The 17,147-nt window shown below is 44.2% G+C and overlaps 1 long non-coding RNA gene across 1 annotated transcript in view; it reads right to left on the bottom strand.

The window, feature by feature from the left end:
• The window catches only part of LOC117063954, a 39,521-nt gene extending 25,534 nt beyond the window's left edge, over nt 1-13,987 (bottom strand). Inside the window, exons 1-2 of the long non-coding RNA XR_004429179.1 lie at nt 13,775-13,987; nt 5,575-5,733 (exon numbers count right to left, since the gene is read on the bottom strand). This is a non-coding gene — a long non-coding RNA (uncharacterized LOC117063954). The remainder of the gene's footprint in view (nt 1-5,574; nt 5,734-13,774) is intronic.
• Between the last annotated feature and the right edge of the window lie 3,160 nt (nt 13,988-17,147).

Here is a 17,147-nt window from a genome sequence, read left to right on the forward strand (position 1 = left end):
AAATTAGATAGATGGTTCTCTCTGGTCTAGAGAGGAAGAAATAGATGTTCCCAGAGGTTAAGGTAATTGCCCTAGGTCACACAGCTAGATGTGTAAGAACCCATGTTTTCTGATGCTGAAATTTCATGCTCTTTCCAGGACATCACGTTGCTTCTTGTCCCATGGGCCACACCTCCTTAGGATGGAAACTCCCAGAAAAACACTTCTCTATAAAGATCTAACTCATTTTACATGCAAAGTTTATTCCATACATTTTAATCAAAAAGAATAGAAATAAGTGCAACTTTAAATGTATTTAGTCAATCATCCAAAAGGTATTTGTTTAGTGCTTAGTACCTTGTAAAAGCCCAGTTTCAGGCACTGGGTCAGGGACTGGGGAACATAAGGGTGTGTTTAAGGCATGTCCATGGACTCGCAGCCTGCACCACCCATTATCCTAGGTCTCCACCAGGTGATCTGCCAACAATCACGTGTAGCACACTCGTATTCCTGAAAGGAATTTTTGAGATTTTAGTTGAGGCTTTATACCTGGTAGGGACTCAATGTCTATTTGATGGTGGGCTCTGCTTCTGCAAAAACCACACCTTGATTCTCTACACTGAAGCAGGGAATAGTGCTAGGTACTGAGTCCAACAGGGTTGAATGATTCATTCCAAGATTATGGCTAAAACTTCTTTTTACTCTCTAAGGACATAGCAAATATGGTTTCCACCCTTTGTGTACTTCAACCAAGTGGTACATACAAGACATCCCTGTTGGCCCAAAGAGCTCTAAGCCTGCCACAGCTGTGATTTCCAGTGTGTGAAAGTAGCAGTAGCTGCCAGCTCCCATCCATGTATGCAAGGGCCTGCTAACACCCAGAGTAGCGTGATACCACTGCCAGGTAGTTGGTGGCACCAGCCTGTTAATTCCTAGTGCAGGAGTCCCATCTGATTCTGGTTTCCTTCAGAGACCTCTGCTTAGTGTAGAACCCAGAGTGATCTCACAGGCAAAGGGCTTCTAGACCACAGGCTTTTGGGGATGAGCAGATCCCAGAGTAATAGTATGGGTGGAATTTCTCTGAGCCTTTAGCTTAATTTCTTAAAATTATCAGATAGGGCCGGGTGCAGTGGTTCACGCCTGTAATCCCAGCACTTGGGGAGGCTGAGGTGGGTGGATCATGAGGTCAGGAGATTGAGACCATCCTGGCTAACGTGGTGAAACCCCGTCTCCACTAAAAATTACAAAAAAATTAGCTGGGTGTGGTGGCGGGCGCCTGTAGTCCCAGCTACTTAGGAGGATGAGGCAGGAGAATGGCGTGAACCCAGGAGGTGGAGCTTGCAGTGAGCTGAGATTGCGCCCTGCACTCCAGCCTGGGCAACAGAGCGAGACTCTGTCTCAAAAAAAAAAAAAAAAAAAAAAAAAAAAAATCAGACACGAGATCTTTGGCTTAGCCCCTGTTTGATTGCAGAGTTCACAAGTTGGGGTTTATGAGCTCTCTCCTCCTTCTTCATGCTTACTCTGTCCCCTTATTCCGGTTAGTTCTCTGGCAGGGAATCTTCCCCAGCTAGCAGCTAACAGTAAATTATGTGTCTGGGATTCTCCCAGGGGTGAGTGAGTGAGGGGTAGGGGTGTGTGTGTGTGTGTGTGTGTGTGTGTGTATGTGCTCATGCTTATGCATGGGCATTGGGGTGCTGAAGTGGGAAAGGAGGATCCAAGTTCAAAACTAACACTGGAGACTCTGTGAATGGGCAGATAAAGAATAATTTCCCCTGAGGATCGTGCCTGGCCTTGGAGCATTCCATCTCCTACAAGAAGCAATCAAATGGAACTATGCTTGATTCATGGGTAGCTAATCTACAAGGGAGATTTTTTCCTTCCACACCCCACCTTGCCTTCTGTTGCCTTCATGGGTTTCAGTTCATTTATACATGGATTCAGTTGCTTGTTAGTGTGCTCTGCAGTGCTTCCCTAAGGATGTAACTCTGCAGATGGACGACATTTTAAATTTTATTTTCTTAGTATTACTCTTGGTTTTTTGGAGGATTTTTTAAAATGATTATTCCTCCTGATATTATTTCAGTTTCCAATTACAATGTGGGCATACTCTCACACACTGCTATTTTGTAAATGGATGTATATACTTATTATTAATTGACTCCCCAAACAGGCCACACACACTTGCATTAAATTGTGTATTATATTACTTGCATGCCACCAGGCTGGCCCCTTGCCAGTTGGGACTCTCAGCTTAACCAGAATCACAGTGGGCACATCTCGGTTTCCCTGACACCTGTGCAAAACCACTTGCTTGCCCTGGACTCTGCTCTCCAGGGAGAAGGAGTTAAGGTGGCCCTCTATTGAAAAGGTGTCAAAAAACCTGAGGTCCTCCTGCTCTTTTTTTCTAAGAAAAGAATTAGAAAAAAAATTCAATTTTATTCACCTAGATTATCCATCTTTTTCTGAAAACACAGAGGAACGGCCAACTCTGGTCTTAATCCCTGACTATCAGTGGCCAAGTCCAGACATCAGCAGTTGGAGCCACTCCTCTGTAAAGCTTTTCCAGGGACCCCAGGCAAGTTAATAAGTCCCTTCCTCTGGGTTCTCTCTGATGTGACTCAACTCCAATAGTTATAGGGCTGTATTACTTACTAATGTCTATTTCACCTCCGGACTGTGAACTTGGTTTGGGACCTTTGCTTTCCACCAGTGTCCATGCTGTACTTGACAGTTGATAAATAGGCGGAAGGAAGGAAGGAAGGAAGGAAGGAAGGAAGGAAGGAAGGAAGACAAATGATATCATAGGGGAGTTAGCTGGAGTTTGACACTGGGTACATGTAAACAATGAATGTGTAATTTTTAAAGATAATCATTATTCATTCAAAAATCATAGTATTTAATAGTATGAAAGCTGAAGTGTGTCTCACGTGGGGAACAGGGACTCTGTTTGCATCAGCTGTGAAATGAGATGGACAATCTCAAAGATGTTTCAGAGGCCTTGGAGCAACCCAGAACTGTGTGATGTAAGCCTTGTTAGGTAACAGTTCTTTTACAGACTAGGATTGCAATTGGGAAATATATATCCTATTCCATTCCATAAAATGGAGTAGAAAACAAACTGAATCTAGATGTTGTGTTAATTATTACTGCTATTATTATTACTATTTTGGAGTTAAGATATCTAATTTAAGATGTTAAAGTTAAGGTATGGCATTAATTTGTAAATTCCAGTTCAACAATCTCCTACAGCAGTTACAATAAAGCACATTATTCTTACATCCCTTGCCCACTTGAGCAAGCTGTTTGTATTCTGATTGTTCTCTGTAACCAGTGAACTTCTATTTTTTGTACCCCTATGAACTTAAGCTAATATTTTCTCCCAGGGAAAGAGAGATTAAAGTTTTCAGTAGAATGCCCTAAAGTCCCAAAGGTAGAATTCCAGGCATCAGTCAAAAGGAGAGAAAGTCCTGGGAGGGAAGTTCAGGGTATGGAGTTCCTCGAGTTCCAAGATTTACAACTTCCAGCTAAGCATTGGTGGCCGCCTTCACCTCTGGGTGAGACTGGACCTGGCCATGATAAAGTCCGTCAAAAGAAGCAAATTCGGCAAGCTGGATAGCAGCATGAATGTTGATGCAATTCCAGCCTGAGGTTTAATGCCACAATTAAAAGAATAACAAACCCTCCTGCTGAGAAGCCTTTTGGCCACTCCAGACCCTTTAATTCCCATCAGAAAACAGCATGTCACTTCCAAGGGTTACCCACAACAGGGCTTGCTTTGGAGACCTAGAGGCATAATTATCTATTGGGAGGTGGGAGGCTGAGGTCAGCCTGGCTGGGGCAAGGGCCTGCCCTTTGTGCAGATATTGGAATGTCTCGGAATTCCTGCCAAACCCAATCAGCCAGGGCCGTGTCTCATGAGAAGTTACTTCGGGAGGTTATTAGTCTGCCCTGACACTGACTCAGGCAGCCTTCCCTAAGCTAACCAGAGGCAGATGAATCTGTGGGAAAAGCTCTGTCTTCATTATGAAGCCCACAAGATGGAGGTGGGCCCTGAGCCCTCTGTGTCCTTCGGTGAGCTGTGCACATTGCACCGAACTGTGTGCTTCAGGAGAGCGGGGACCCTGCCAGTCTCATTCACCTCTGTGTCCCTGTGCCTAGTTCACAGACAGCACACAGTGAGAGCCTGGGGAGAGAAGAAATAGCTCTCTCTGTCTGCACAGTGCTTTCTCTTCTCTTTTAGATACCGTTCACCTTTCAAGGCTCAAGTTCCACCCCCATGTGAAGCTTTCTCTGCTCACAGCAGCCCGTTCTGATCTATTTCTTCACAGAGCACTGTGTCTCCTGGTGCCCGCAACACTAACTTAACCCCCACTGGTTAATCTTGAAGCCGAGTGAGCTCCTTGGAGCCAATGCTTGTACTTCTCCCATCTTTACTTATAGCATCAGATACAATGTCTTTCACATGACAGAAATTAATGAACAGGAGAAACCTACAACCCTGGAGTGGGAAAGTGCTGCCCAGATCAACTAGGCCAGTGAGTTTCTAATTTTTTTCCTATAAGCAGAAAAAAGAACCCTGTGTTCTTTTCAAATGAATGATTGTGGAATCTCCTCCCCTGCATATAAAAGGTAAGAAGTTGGCTTCTTTGGGTTGAGGAGTATACAGAGATTTGGAAAGCCCATCTATCTTTCTCTCCCACTCTCGTCCCTGGGGCAGCACTTGAAAAATCACAGATCTCTCCAGGACCTTCCTTTTACAAATGAGAAAATTGAAAGCCAGAGAAATAGAGTGACTTGGCCAGGTTCACACACTTATTTTAGCGGCCAAATTTGGGAGGTGGACCAAGGTTTTCAAACTGTTACCTAAGTGATCTTTCCATTCTATGACACTGACTAACTTTTGGCTGAAAGAAAGAGAAAGGAAAGAAGGGAAGAAGGGAGGGAGGAAAGAAAGGAAGGGAGGAAGGAAGGGAAACAGTAGCGAGAGGGGGAGAGAAAGGAAATAAAGGAAAAATATATATTCAATACATCATGGAGAGTTTATTTTCTTCTCTCTGACCTCAGCATCAACACAGCCTTATGCTTGGTATAGCAGAGCTCCTCTCCTGTTAAAAGTTCAAAGATTAAGTGTTGTATGGAGAATTTCAGAAAAGAAATTTAGGTACAGATATTAATGATTAACTCAAATAGTTATTAATACTAAAACTTCACATTGCCTATCAACTTGAATTCTGACAGTTAGTAATTCCTATAGTTACCACAATGGCTTGGGTATTTGAAGCTATGTTCCACAGATAACCTCAAGGAGGGCATGCAGGCATGCAGAGCAGGCCCTGCTTCATTTATGAGAACAGCTTGTCTGAATCCTTCTTTCTATGGTTCTTTTTGTTGTGATGTGTGGTTTTCTGAAGTACAAACCCAATGATTGCACCAATTTGTGCCTTTGCCCGGGCCTGCTCTCCCAGGCCCCACGTGTCTACATCCACAGGGATGAGTTGCAGAGGTTGCCTGAGTGTCGGCTGGGCTATGCCTGCTTTTTTCTTCCCTCCCTGTCTGCAGAGTGGGGCCTCCTCTTCTTTTCTAGATCCTGCTCACATTTCAAGGCTCAAGTTCCATCCCTATGTGAAGCTTTCTATGTTCACAGCAGCCCACGTGCTGATCTCTTCTTTCTCAGAGCATTGTGTCTCCTGGTGCCCCCAACCCAAACTTAACCCCCACTGGTTCTATTGATTCCTTTGTGCTCCACTTGCCAGTCTACTTAACGAGAAAATGGAAGCTCAGAAAGATTAAAAGACCTGCCCAAGGCCAACCCGGCTAGTTAGTATTAATCAAGCTTAGAACCCATGTTTTTGATGCCAAATTGACACTCTGTCTATACTCTATAATCATTGCTCCCTAAAATTCATTTTAGCTCAGTGAGGCTACAGTCAGTATGAAAAAGCAGTTACTTTAAAATCATAATATCCAGATTTCATAGTTGCATTAAAAACACTTGAAATCTTCCATTTTTAATCGTTCATTTGAACAAATATTTATCCACAAACTACTTAGTGTCAGACACTGTTGTCATGCCAGGTACATACTGCAGGCCTCTTTAACATGTGTGTGAATGGTATGCTAATTCTGCTCAGTCAGCACGTTCTCCTCCACCTATTCCAGGAAAACTCAGCACTGTCAGGATGCTTCACGGGTTTCTTGTTTTCTTATTGTGTTTCAAGAGAATCATTGAACTTGGTACTTGCCTTTCTATTTGATAAAATGTGGAACAGGGGAAATAATATAGCCATGATAGGTAGAAATAAATCAATTTATTAATATATCCATTAATATAGTAATTAATATAGTATTTATTAATATATCCATTAATATAGTAATGGATATATTAATAGCCACCCAGTGCAGTATAAGCAAAAGTGAGTTTGTGGTAGTTACTACATGGGTGTTTCCCCATCTACATTTTGAGGGTATGTTGGGCTTTACTCATCTTTGTATTCCTCATAGCATGAAAACTTGCACATCATAGATGCTCAATAAAGTTTGCTGATTGCCAGGTATGCCTCTTAATATTACCTTATGCTTACCAAGGAATATAGGTCAGGTCTACCTTCGGATGCTCACCTAATGTAGGCATCCACAGCACTGTCTAATAGATCCACAGCGTTTTCTGATACCTCAAGTTCATCGACAAGGCCAGTTTTAAGGGATTGTCTAGCTCTGATATGGTTTGGCTCTGTGTCCCCACTCAAATCTCATATTGAATTGTAGATGGGGCCTTGTGGGAGGTGATTGGATCATGGGGGTGGTTTCTAATAGTTTAGCACCATTCCTGTAGTGTTGTCACATGATGGAGTTTTCACAAGATCTGGTTGTTTGAAAGTGTGTAGCATCTTCCCTTTTGCACGCTGTCTGTCTCCCATCAGTCAGTGAAGATGTGCCTGCTTCTCCTTCACCTTCCACCATGATTGTAAGTTTCCCGAGGTCTCCCCAGAAGCAGAAGCCTGTACAGCCTACAAAATCATGAGCCGATTAAACCTCTTTTCCTTATAAATTACCCAGTCTCCGACATGTCTTTATAGCAGTTAAGAATGGCCTAATACAACTTCCATGTATCATCCTTGGAAAAAATGTTTTTTTCCATCTGCTGGCTGATGCTATTGTTTTGATTAGGACCAACTTTTTAGTTCCAGAGATGAAACTAGCAACTGTAAATTAGAAAGGGTAGGATCCCTACTTGAAAATGAACATGAACGGCACAATTTTTCACTATTCCAGGCAGAACATTCTGTCTGTTGGGTGGAGAAGGAGGTGGAGATGTTTCCTTAATCTGTGGGGTCCCTGTGGAAACTGGGTCTATTTTTGGCTGATCAAGAGAGAAACTTCCCCCACTATGGGTCTGAGTCGGTACAGTAAGAATGAAACAGATCATATAAGTATCTCATATCCTTAGGTCACCCCAGAGATATGTCTTTGTGTACCAACTATTTGTGGGTCCACAGCCCTAACTCTTATTGAGAATGTTGGGACATCTGGAGCCAGGCAATAGAGGCACAATTCATCCACAAATTCTTTATGTATATATGGATAAAATCTAAACTCTTACCCTTCAACCTTTACATTTGAGACTACATTCAAACTTCTATGTATCATAGTCAACTTCTGATTACAGTCCTATTGGCCTCAACTAATTTAGAAGGTGGTGTGACCAAAGAAAGGAAGTCCCGTTACACAATGGAGTGTGTAGCGTCATTCCAATGTAAGTAACATTAAAAAATATGCTTTTTTCCTGGTATACATTCCCTCTAACTTCTCATCAATACAATGATGCTGGAAATTTCTTTATCACATATTGGGTGATAAGGCTTAAAACGAATGTTTCTCTGAGAAAGGGAACATCATGATTTATATTTACATAAGGTAAATGACAGGTTTGAAAGTTTGTCTACAGCAGATTTTGATCCAGAGACACACAGAAAGAGTTAGAAGTAAAATCTGGGGAGAAGGTGGTATATAAGATCAAGATATCCTCCAGAAGGAATCTGAGTAGAGAGCAAGTGTTTGCTAAAAGCTGACCCTGCTGATCTTCATGGTAACCCCCATGATATAAACTCTCAGGACACCACTTCACTGAGGCTGTGGTGCAGCCATAGGTAGTGTAGCCATTGATGGTGACGACATAGGCTAATAGTAAGTTTCTGAGGCCCATCTACACAGAAGCTTGGTCAACAGAGACCCTCAGAGAATCACTTGCTTGATCACACCCTGAGTAGACAGAACCTTGGATTTACCTACGAGTTACTGACAGAAAGTACTTGAAAACATTCTGAACTAGCCATGGCCCTGGTTGTTGAGAAATGACGTCTGGGAATTCCACTCTGCCTTCCCACCCTTCCAGCTTCCCCCAGTCCAGTAATGGCCTTGTGATCTCATCCTCTAAGACAGATTTTGCAGGCAGAGTGAGTCTGATGTATGTAAATCTTGTGCCCTCGCCAGACTCTCCCAGGGAGGCTGCCTTAAAGAAAATCTATTGCCCTAATCAATTACCAAACTTCCAAATGAAATAGATTGTTCTCTCTTGCTGGAAGACCATCAGGCTGTCATTTTTCTTGGTAATGAGCAGCAGTGCAGGAGGGGAATTGCACTTTCTCTGTGGCACTGGATGAAGGGTTCCAGGAAGCAAGGGCTGACCAGGAAAGCGGGGAGTTACCTGCCAAAATGATGGAAAGGTATCTGGAAGTCTCTCTCTCCTTTAAATTGTACTCCAACAAATTTCTCTTGACTCTTTAGTATGCATCAGGCAATTTTCTGGGTATGGCGAATGTAAAATTGAGGAAGGACTCTTCTCCCTGGCCTAGGTATTGTCCATTTGACTTTGATTTTTTTTTCCTCTATTCCTTCCATGCTAGTCTGGTTCACTCCTAATTCCTGAGCTATACCTGAAGAGGATAAGAACTCATTTGGGAGCCTTACCTCCACCATCTGATGGGGATTGGAATTCATCTGTTGCCCAGGGATGCTCCATGTATATTGGTGTATAGTCCCCAGGCATTTCTCTTTCTACTGAAATGTGCTCCTGTACATGCATCTGGGCTCCTGCCTTGGTTTACCCATATAGCGTCTTTAATTCATTTTGGGCTTGGAATAGCACCTCAAACTTTAGTCTGTTTGCCTGGGCTCTACCTAGGTTCCTTCCCTGAGAGCTGAGAGTCAATTTTTCTACCTTCCTCTTTCTTCAGGGTCAATGTCTTGATGCCACAGTCTACCTGTCTTCAAACACTGCTCCTCCTCTGAGTATTTTCTTGCCCTAGTGCTTTATCTCCCAAAGTGAACTCCCTGGTGTGCCGATGGAAGCTTGAACCCTGTGCAGTATTACCAAGTACCTTGGGATCTGTACTCTTCATCCAAAGTACTTTTTATAAGGACCTTTCCAGGGAGAATACTTGACACAAATGGAAGAACACCTATGGGTAGAAATTGGGACACTTGGGTTAGTTTCCTCTTCCCTTTGCGTCTAGTTTTAACTTCCTTCTTTCTCAAGCATATACACCTGAGACCCTAGCTCATCCTGCAAGCTTTTCCCAGTTATGGCACTTACTCAACTTTCAAGGTGCTCACTTTCCAAATGGAGAGACAGCTAGACATTTAACAGGTAAATATGAACCACTGTGATAAGATAATCTGTAAGGTGTGTACTAAGTGTGGTGGGAGTGAGCCCAGGGAAGGGATGCAATAAAGAACAGATTGCAAGGAGACCTTAAGGGAGGAGTAGGAGTCGACTTAGGGGAAAAGGGTCTTCTAGTGGATCCTAAAAGGATCCACTCCTGAGTGATGTCAGAGAGTCTGAAAAATTAATGTTTAAGCTACTATATAAATTCTAGAATTTCAGAGATTCACTGCCCCAAAATATAGAGGTGTATCAATATTCTCCCCATAGGAGCTATAACCTAGTTGGGGAGGAAATTTTCTCACAGAGTAAATAGTGAAACAATAATTTAAGGCTGTACATAATAAAGTGCTACTTTAAATAGAAACAAGTGCCAAGGATGTGTCAAGTTCAAAGATGCCTGGGCCAGATAATGCCCCTTGCAGAAGCCTGGGAAAAAAGAAAAAAAACCACAGTAAAAGGGAAGTTAACACAGGAGCTAGGAATGGGGACCTTTCTGCTGTCTGCAAATCATATGATGTGGATGGCTGCCCTCTTGGCCTCTGCCCTGTAGAGGACTCTCTTGGATTTTCAGGAGAGGAGGGGGAAAAAGAAGTCTTATTAAAAATAACAGCATTTCTGGTGTGCATGTGTGTGAGTGCTGTGTGCAAAAACACATTTAACAGTGCAGCCACTCTGAGCATTGGCTGGTGGGGAAGAGTCCTGAATGCAAAGTGAGGCAAGTGGCCTTTGCAAATGCCAGCTGGAAACATTGCTCTGCTGTGTAAGCAGGACAAGAACAAGCTAGGGAACTGTCACCTCTCCAAACAAGTTCTCTCAATGACGGGATCAGCTGGCTGTTCTGAGAGGGGCTTTGGGCATCTCTATGCCTCTCTCTTGGTGGGTAGAAACCCAAGTATGGGGAGCATGGCTGAATGCCTTTTGATTCTGCCACTGGGTGGGACACTGGCCTAGGTCACTTTTGGGAGGCAGAATCCTTATCAGCAGGCAAAGGGGAAGGCAATATTGTGACATTGCATGAAAGAGTGGGTCAGGCTGTCCTCCTGTGGGCACCACTCCACTGGTGGCAGGGTTGGACTGAGGGTACTCCCTGCCTCCACAGTAGGAGCCACATAGAGGGGCCTGGGAGTGTAGGAGAGCCTGGTCTTTGGTTCTGCACTCCTTCTCATTTTCCACCAAACCTACACTTAGTATGACTTGTGGGCACAGATAAATCACTCTATGAGTTGTATGACCTTAAGGAGCTTACTTTATCTCAGAGAGACTCATTTTTTTCCTCCTCTATCACATGGGAATTGTAATGACTACTGTAAAACACAAATCTGTTGTCACATTTAAGTGTGAGAATAATTATAAAAAACAGCACCTGTAAGAAGCCATCACAAATGCTCACTTCCATGTCCTTAATTTTACAGATAGGAACTTGGAGCCTCAGAGAGGTTAAGTGTCTCACTTGAAGTTGCCCATCAAAGATGAAACTGAGGTTGGAACCTCAGAACAGTGAGGAGGTGAGGGAGAAATGCTTGGGGCTTGGCTCTGCCCCTAACAGGGGGTAGGATTAGGGACAACCCCTCCACTCAGGTTTCAGGTTCCCTCTCTGTTAGGCAGAGGATGGATAGGATCCTCTCCAAGGTCTCTCGGGTTCTAACATGGAACCAGCAATGCTCCTTCCTCTATGGAGCAGAGGCCCAGTCCGTGACCTACAGAACTCTGCATTCCATAAAGAAGTCACAGTGTGGACCCTGGATCAGACATCTCTACAAAAACAAAGTTCATCGCAATGGAACTTCTCAAGGGCTTGGGCCCCTGGAACCTCCCTTGAGAACCATCCAAGGGAGGCAGGGATGGGGGCCCACAGGGTGCAGAGTGGCAGCCACTTGAGTGGCAGATTGCCGACACCATGTGACCTGGCTTCCCAGTCTCAACTTTTCCATTCTGTCTAGTTTATTTTTCCTTCCCTGTCCCCTCCATGACCTGAAATGCTGTCACAACCATATCTGGGCTTTTCTGTAAATGTCTTTTTTTTTTCCCTTTTAAACCTTGATTGCTTTCATGCTAATAAACTAGAACTGAGGCTCACTGAGACAAGAGAAGTAGGTTTCCCTGAAAAACATTTATGGGTATGTAACAGAAAGAGATAGAGACTGAGACAGAAAGACAGAGGTAGCGAAAGAGAAAACCACAGAAAGGACACTTATGGAGAATTTGAAAGAGAGAGAGACAAGCAGGTATTGATGGCCAGAAAGACATATATATATATATGGAGGAGATGACTGAGATAAATTTAGGCAGAGACAGGGAGATTTGTTCCATCTCCTCTTGAGTTCCTATCTACAAAGAGAGATGTGATGGAAACAGTCGAATCCACAGATGAGTTGGGTAAGACTGGGCAAGGTATCCCATGAAGGGACACATAGAGTCTTCATTTTCCTTCTACTTCTTGGACTCTTCCAAAGATTTGCAAGACCACAGGCTATATAGGCGGCTCCAGGACAGAGTCATGACCATCTGAAGTCCCTGAGTTCAGGGCCATGGGTCCTCTATCCTAACATTTTGCCTTAGATGGATCTGAAGGTTTGGGGGATGCTGGCATTGTTATCCATGAAATCAACTCAAAGGTCATCTGTCAGCCCCCAATATCTTGACAATTTGTAATTCTGTTTACGTGTTTACATATTTTTGTCTCATTTGCAGGACCAGATTGTTAATTCCCTGGAGCAGGCATTTTTGTGTGTGCAAGATGCCTTGAATCTAGTAGGCCTTTGATAAAGTCGAGTTGACTGGGCCTGTGTCAGACAGCTTCCAATGGCTCCTCAGAATGGAGGGATTCCAGAAGGTTGGAGGTGACCCATCTAAAGGACACTGGCCATCCTACAGAAACATCTTGTAGAGAGTTGAGCACCCATGAGTGGGCTGGCAAGCAAAGACAAGATGAGGCTGTATTAGTCCATTTTCACGCTGATGATAAAGACATTCCTGAGACTGGGTAATTTACATAAGAAAAAGGTTTAATGGACTTACAGTTCCACGTGGCTAAGGAAGCCTCATGATCACAGCAGAAGGTGAAAGGCACATCTCACATGGTGGCAGACAAGAGAAGAGAGCTTGCTCAGTGAAACTCCCCTTTTTAAAACCATCAGATCTTGTGAGACTTACTCGCTATCACAAGAACAGCATGGGAAAGACCTGCTCTCATGATTCAATGATCTCCCACTGAGTTCCCTCCCACAATACACGGGAATTCAAGATGAGATTTGGATGGGGACACAACCAAATCATATCAAAGGCCCTGTCCTCTTCCAAAGACTAAGAGAGGGAGACAAGAGCACATCAAGAACCCAAGTGAAGACCGGCCTATAAACAAGTCAACACACGAAAGACTCAGGAGGTCAGCCCCAGCTGGAACATGAGATCTACGCAAAGCAGTTTTTCAGAGTGCTGAGATGCCTCTGTTGAGCATGTTGGATGATGGTTTCTAAGTATTCCAGTCTTTCTTACCTTTGAGATAAGCAGAGTACATGGAATCTATTTTAAGCTTGCATTACAGGATTGGAGTGGTACCTGGCAGGCTCTTGTTTATGCAGGGATATTTGCCCCCGTGCCAGATTCCCCCAGATTGCCATGTTTTTCTAGTTGGTTCTTCTTACCTTTTTCTCACAGTTCCTATTTATTCCTGTTGTATGTTTCTGCTTCCTTATTTTACTTTGCAGTAAGCAAAGAGAGTCTGATGGGACTCACATGAGGGAGAGTTACAGGGACACTCTCACCATTCCTGTCAACTGGCCAGTTTTATTCATTTCTCAAGTAGCTTAAAAGTCCCTTCTTCTAGGAAGATGTCCCAGCTCCCCAAACAGCAGCAGAAGCTCCTCTGTACATTTTTCTGCCTAAAATACCTATCTCCCTGAACACAGTTACATGCTCAATAGGCTGCCTCCACCATCAGATTGTATGCCCACTAAGGACAGAGTCTGTGTCCCCACAGACTCTTTAGTGCCCAGGACTGCAAGGTGACAGCGAGTGTTTAATTCGTATTTATTTACTGTGGATATGTGTGACCTGAGGGTCAGCCTGGTCTCTTCCATGGAGGAAAACACTTTCCTCGATGCTAGACCCTGGCTATGGGGCAGAGGTTACCAAAGACTGATTTCTGGGTGAGTATGGACATGGTGCTCCTGCAGTCCTCTCTGTTCCAGCCTGACTAGTTTCCTCCTTGTCACTCTCTCATCTGACCTCTGCACATTGACTTCTCTGCCTGCCCATCAATGCTCTCCCAACTCCTCCTCTTTAGCAACCTGCCCTTGAGTTCAGAGACCACCTCCCCTAGGACCTTCCCTGACTCTACTTGAAACCTCCCCTCCTAGGGTCTGTAGTGCTCATTTCAGTGTGCATCTCACAGTGGGGACCTGGGGTTATGATGTCATCACCTTGTGTAGTTATAATCTCCCTTTCTTACACAAAAAAGACAACACTGGAGCTGCAGGGATTCATAGACCTTGTCCTGTCCATTTCCTTCAATGTATAGGAAAGGACAGTGAAACCAGGGAGCTCAAGTGACCCCCTCAAGGAGATATAGCTGTTGAGTGGTGATATCCCCTTGAGGAGGGGATAAGTCAGGTTCCCCTCAGGGGAGGAAAGTCAGGTCCTCTCACTTTATGTCCAGACAGATTCCAGTTCCTTTTGATTCCTAGGATTTTGTACACCATGGTACCCTAGCCCAGGGCTTGAATATCAGTTTCTTAGGACTGCTGTGACAAATTACCAATAATCTCGGTGCTTCGGCACAAGAGAAATTCATTCTTTCACAGTTCTGAAGCTAGAAATGCACAATAAGGTGTTGGCAGGGCCATGCTCCCTCTGGAGGCGCTAGAGAAAAAATATTCTGGCCACTTCTGGCTTCTGGTGGCTCCTGGCATTCCTTGGCTTGTGGTAGCATCACTCCAATCTCTGCCTCTGTCTTCACATGCCCTTTCTCTCTCTCTGTCATGTAGTTTTCTGTTTCTTCCATTATTGGATTTTTGGGTCCACCCTATCTAGGATGATTTCATTTGGAGAGCCTTAACTTGTCTGCAAAAATCCTTATTCCAAATAAATTCACATTCCAAGGTTCTGTGTAGAACTATTTTTCTTTTGAAGGGGCACAATTCAACCCACTACAGCTCAGAATTCAGCAAACACCCAGTTGCCACTGGATTACTGATGGATAGTCACTCTGCTGGTGTGTGATCAGGCTAACTGGACAACTAGAGGAAGGCTCTGTGGAGGCAGTTGGGTTTGATGGGAAGAAGAAGGATGGGTTTTCTAAGTGAGGATAAAGTGAAGGGCAGGTCTCAAAGGCTGCTGGGAGCAGGACTCCTGGGAGACTTGAGGATGGGACCTCAGTTAGTGTGTGAGTCAGAGCTGGGAGGGTACAGGACTGGACCTGACACCTTCAAGGTCCCCTTGCAGCCTCAAAGCTGGCTGTAGCCTTGAAGTTGGAAGCAGAATCTCCTGCTGGGAGGCTAGCGGACACTTTGCAGGAAGCAGTGAGCCTCCCTCCCTCAGAACATCTTTTTCAAGAAGGTGCTTTTCTGTTTTCAGCTTGGCCCCTCCCCACCTTAATTCTGCGGAGAGAAATCCACATCAGAACGGGCAGGGTGAAGGCAAGTGGCCCCATCACATGTCCCAGTCAGCTACTTGAGAGGAAAATGAGAGAGGAGGCAAGGCTCGGCTTTGTGAAACATGTAGGCGGGTCTGTACACAAACATCGGCTCATACAAATAAACCAAACCTGGCCAAAAATAACAGAAAAGGCAACAGATGCTTCCAATTAAAATGTCAATGTCTCCTGAGAAGCCGAGTTCTCACGTGGTGTGGGTGCTCGGGGGGGCCGAGGACTACTGGAAGGGACCACATATGGAAATCTGTTTGCATTATACCACGTCCCAGATGCCACGTAAGACACTGGCCTGACCTTGCAATTAGCACATTGGCTGTTTCTGGGGTGAGGTATGTGGATGCAGGGAAAACTCAGAAAGTTGTGAAAGAGAGTGATTGTTCCCACTGGGTCCTATAGGAAGCGAGCGACCCAGGAGTATTCTCAGGGAATATTACTCTGTGGGCTTCCTCATCCCCTCCATCTTCTTTTTTGCCTTCATTTTCCCATATTCTTCAATGTCGTTACAAAAGGAAAATGAATTTACATGGATAGCAGGCAGTCTTAGTGGAAAAAGGCTGTCAAAGGCTGTCACAAGGATGCAGCAGAGGGCATGGGGGACAGAGGGACAATCCCTGCCACACCTCCCCGTCTGCCCTTGGTGGTGGTGGTGGTGAGGCGTGTAAGACACTGGACGCACCTTGGACTGTCCAAACAGCCTCTCCCTAGCCTGCTGTGCGTCTGAATCCCTCATAAAATTGTTTCTTTCTGATTTGCTTTGCTGTTTACTCATCATAGGTTCTCATTTCCCTTTGATCCTAGAGTCACTTCGCTTTTATTTTTCCTTTCCTAACTCTCTTTCTTTCTAGCCCCATTGGGTAACTGCTAAGGAAACCAACAAAGGCAGCAAGGAAACAGTGGATTCTTTCCCAAATCTCACCATCTCATCAAATCAAGAGGGAGTGTGTATTTGAAAGGGTGACTTGTTCTGATAAATGAATCTCCTTCTTCTCCTAATTATTTTTATTATCATCGCTATTATAATAAAATCCACATTTTATAGCTAAAGTTCCAACTAGAGTAATGTCCGCAGAAAGGAAGAACAATGGGGAAATTAATGAACTGAATCCTCATTTGTGTTTCTGTAGGGGAAGATGATAATTTGTTGGTTTTAATAAGTTCCTGGATTGAGTTGTTTCCACAGGCTAGTGCTGCTAGACCCGGGTACCCACTGGGTAATGCAAGATGTGTAACTCAAATATTTTTATGTGGATCCACACATATTTTCCTTTCTTAATGGTCACTATTACTGACCAGATAAGAGAAAGACTTATCTGCATAAGGCAAACAAATGACTTGTTTTGACAACAGAAGCTTAAACAGGATGTTAATTAGCAGCCATAGAGATGGGAAGGTTCTGGATGGGAACAGTTATGCAGAAAAACCCACAGTATGGCTACTATGTACCAGCGTCCCATCCCTTACCATATGGCTGCGGTCTGGCAAATGGCTCGCTGGCAATTCATTACCATATCACTTGGAACTCAGGAGCAAACCGTTTATGATTAGCAAATTCATTATGCTATCTTTGGTACCTTAAGGGGACCCTGTGGGCTTTCCTCCCCTGTTGTGTTATTTTAAGGACATGTGACAGGGAAGGAAGAGCCTTCCCTTTTCCAGCTGCCTCAAAGTACTGTTTGCTGGAAAGTTTGCTGGAATCTAGATAGAATCTTTCAAAAGAAAATAAACAAGCAAAAAATCCCCGCAGTCATGAACTGTAGCCACAGCTGGAACTATTGGAACATTCCAGGAGATGAAAACAAAGATTCCCTCCTCCTTCCCTTCCATCTTACTGAGGACACATTAGTCACCCTT

Source organism: Trachypithecus francoisi, unplaced genomic scaffold (genome assembly GCF_009764315.1).
Source record: "Trachypithecus francoisi isolate TF-2019V2 unplaced genomic scaffold, Tfra_2.0 Lachesis_group19, whole genome shotgun sequence".
NCBI lineage: Eukaryota > Metazoa > Chordata > Mammalia > Primates > Cercopithecidae > Trachypithecus > Trachypithecus francoisi.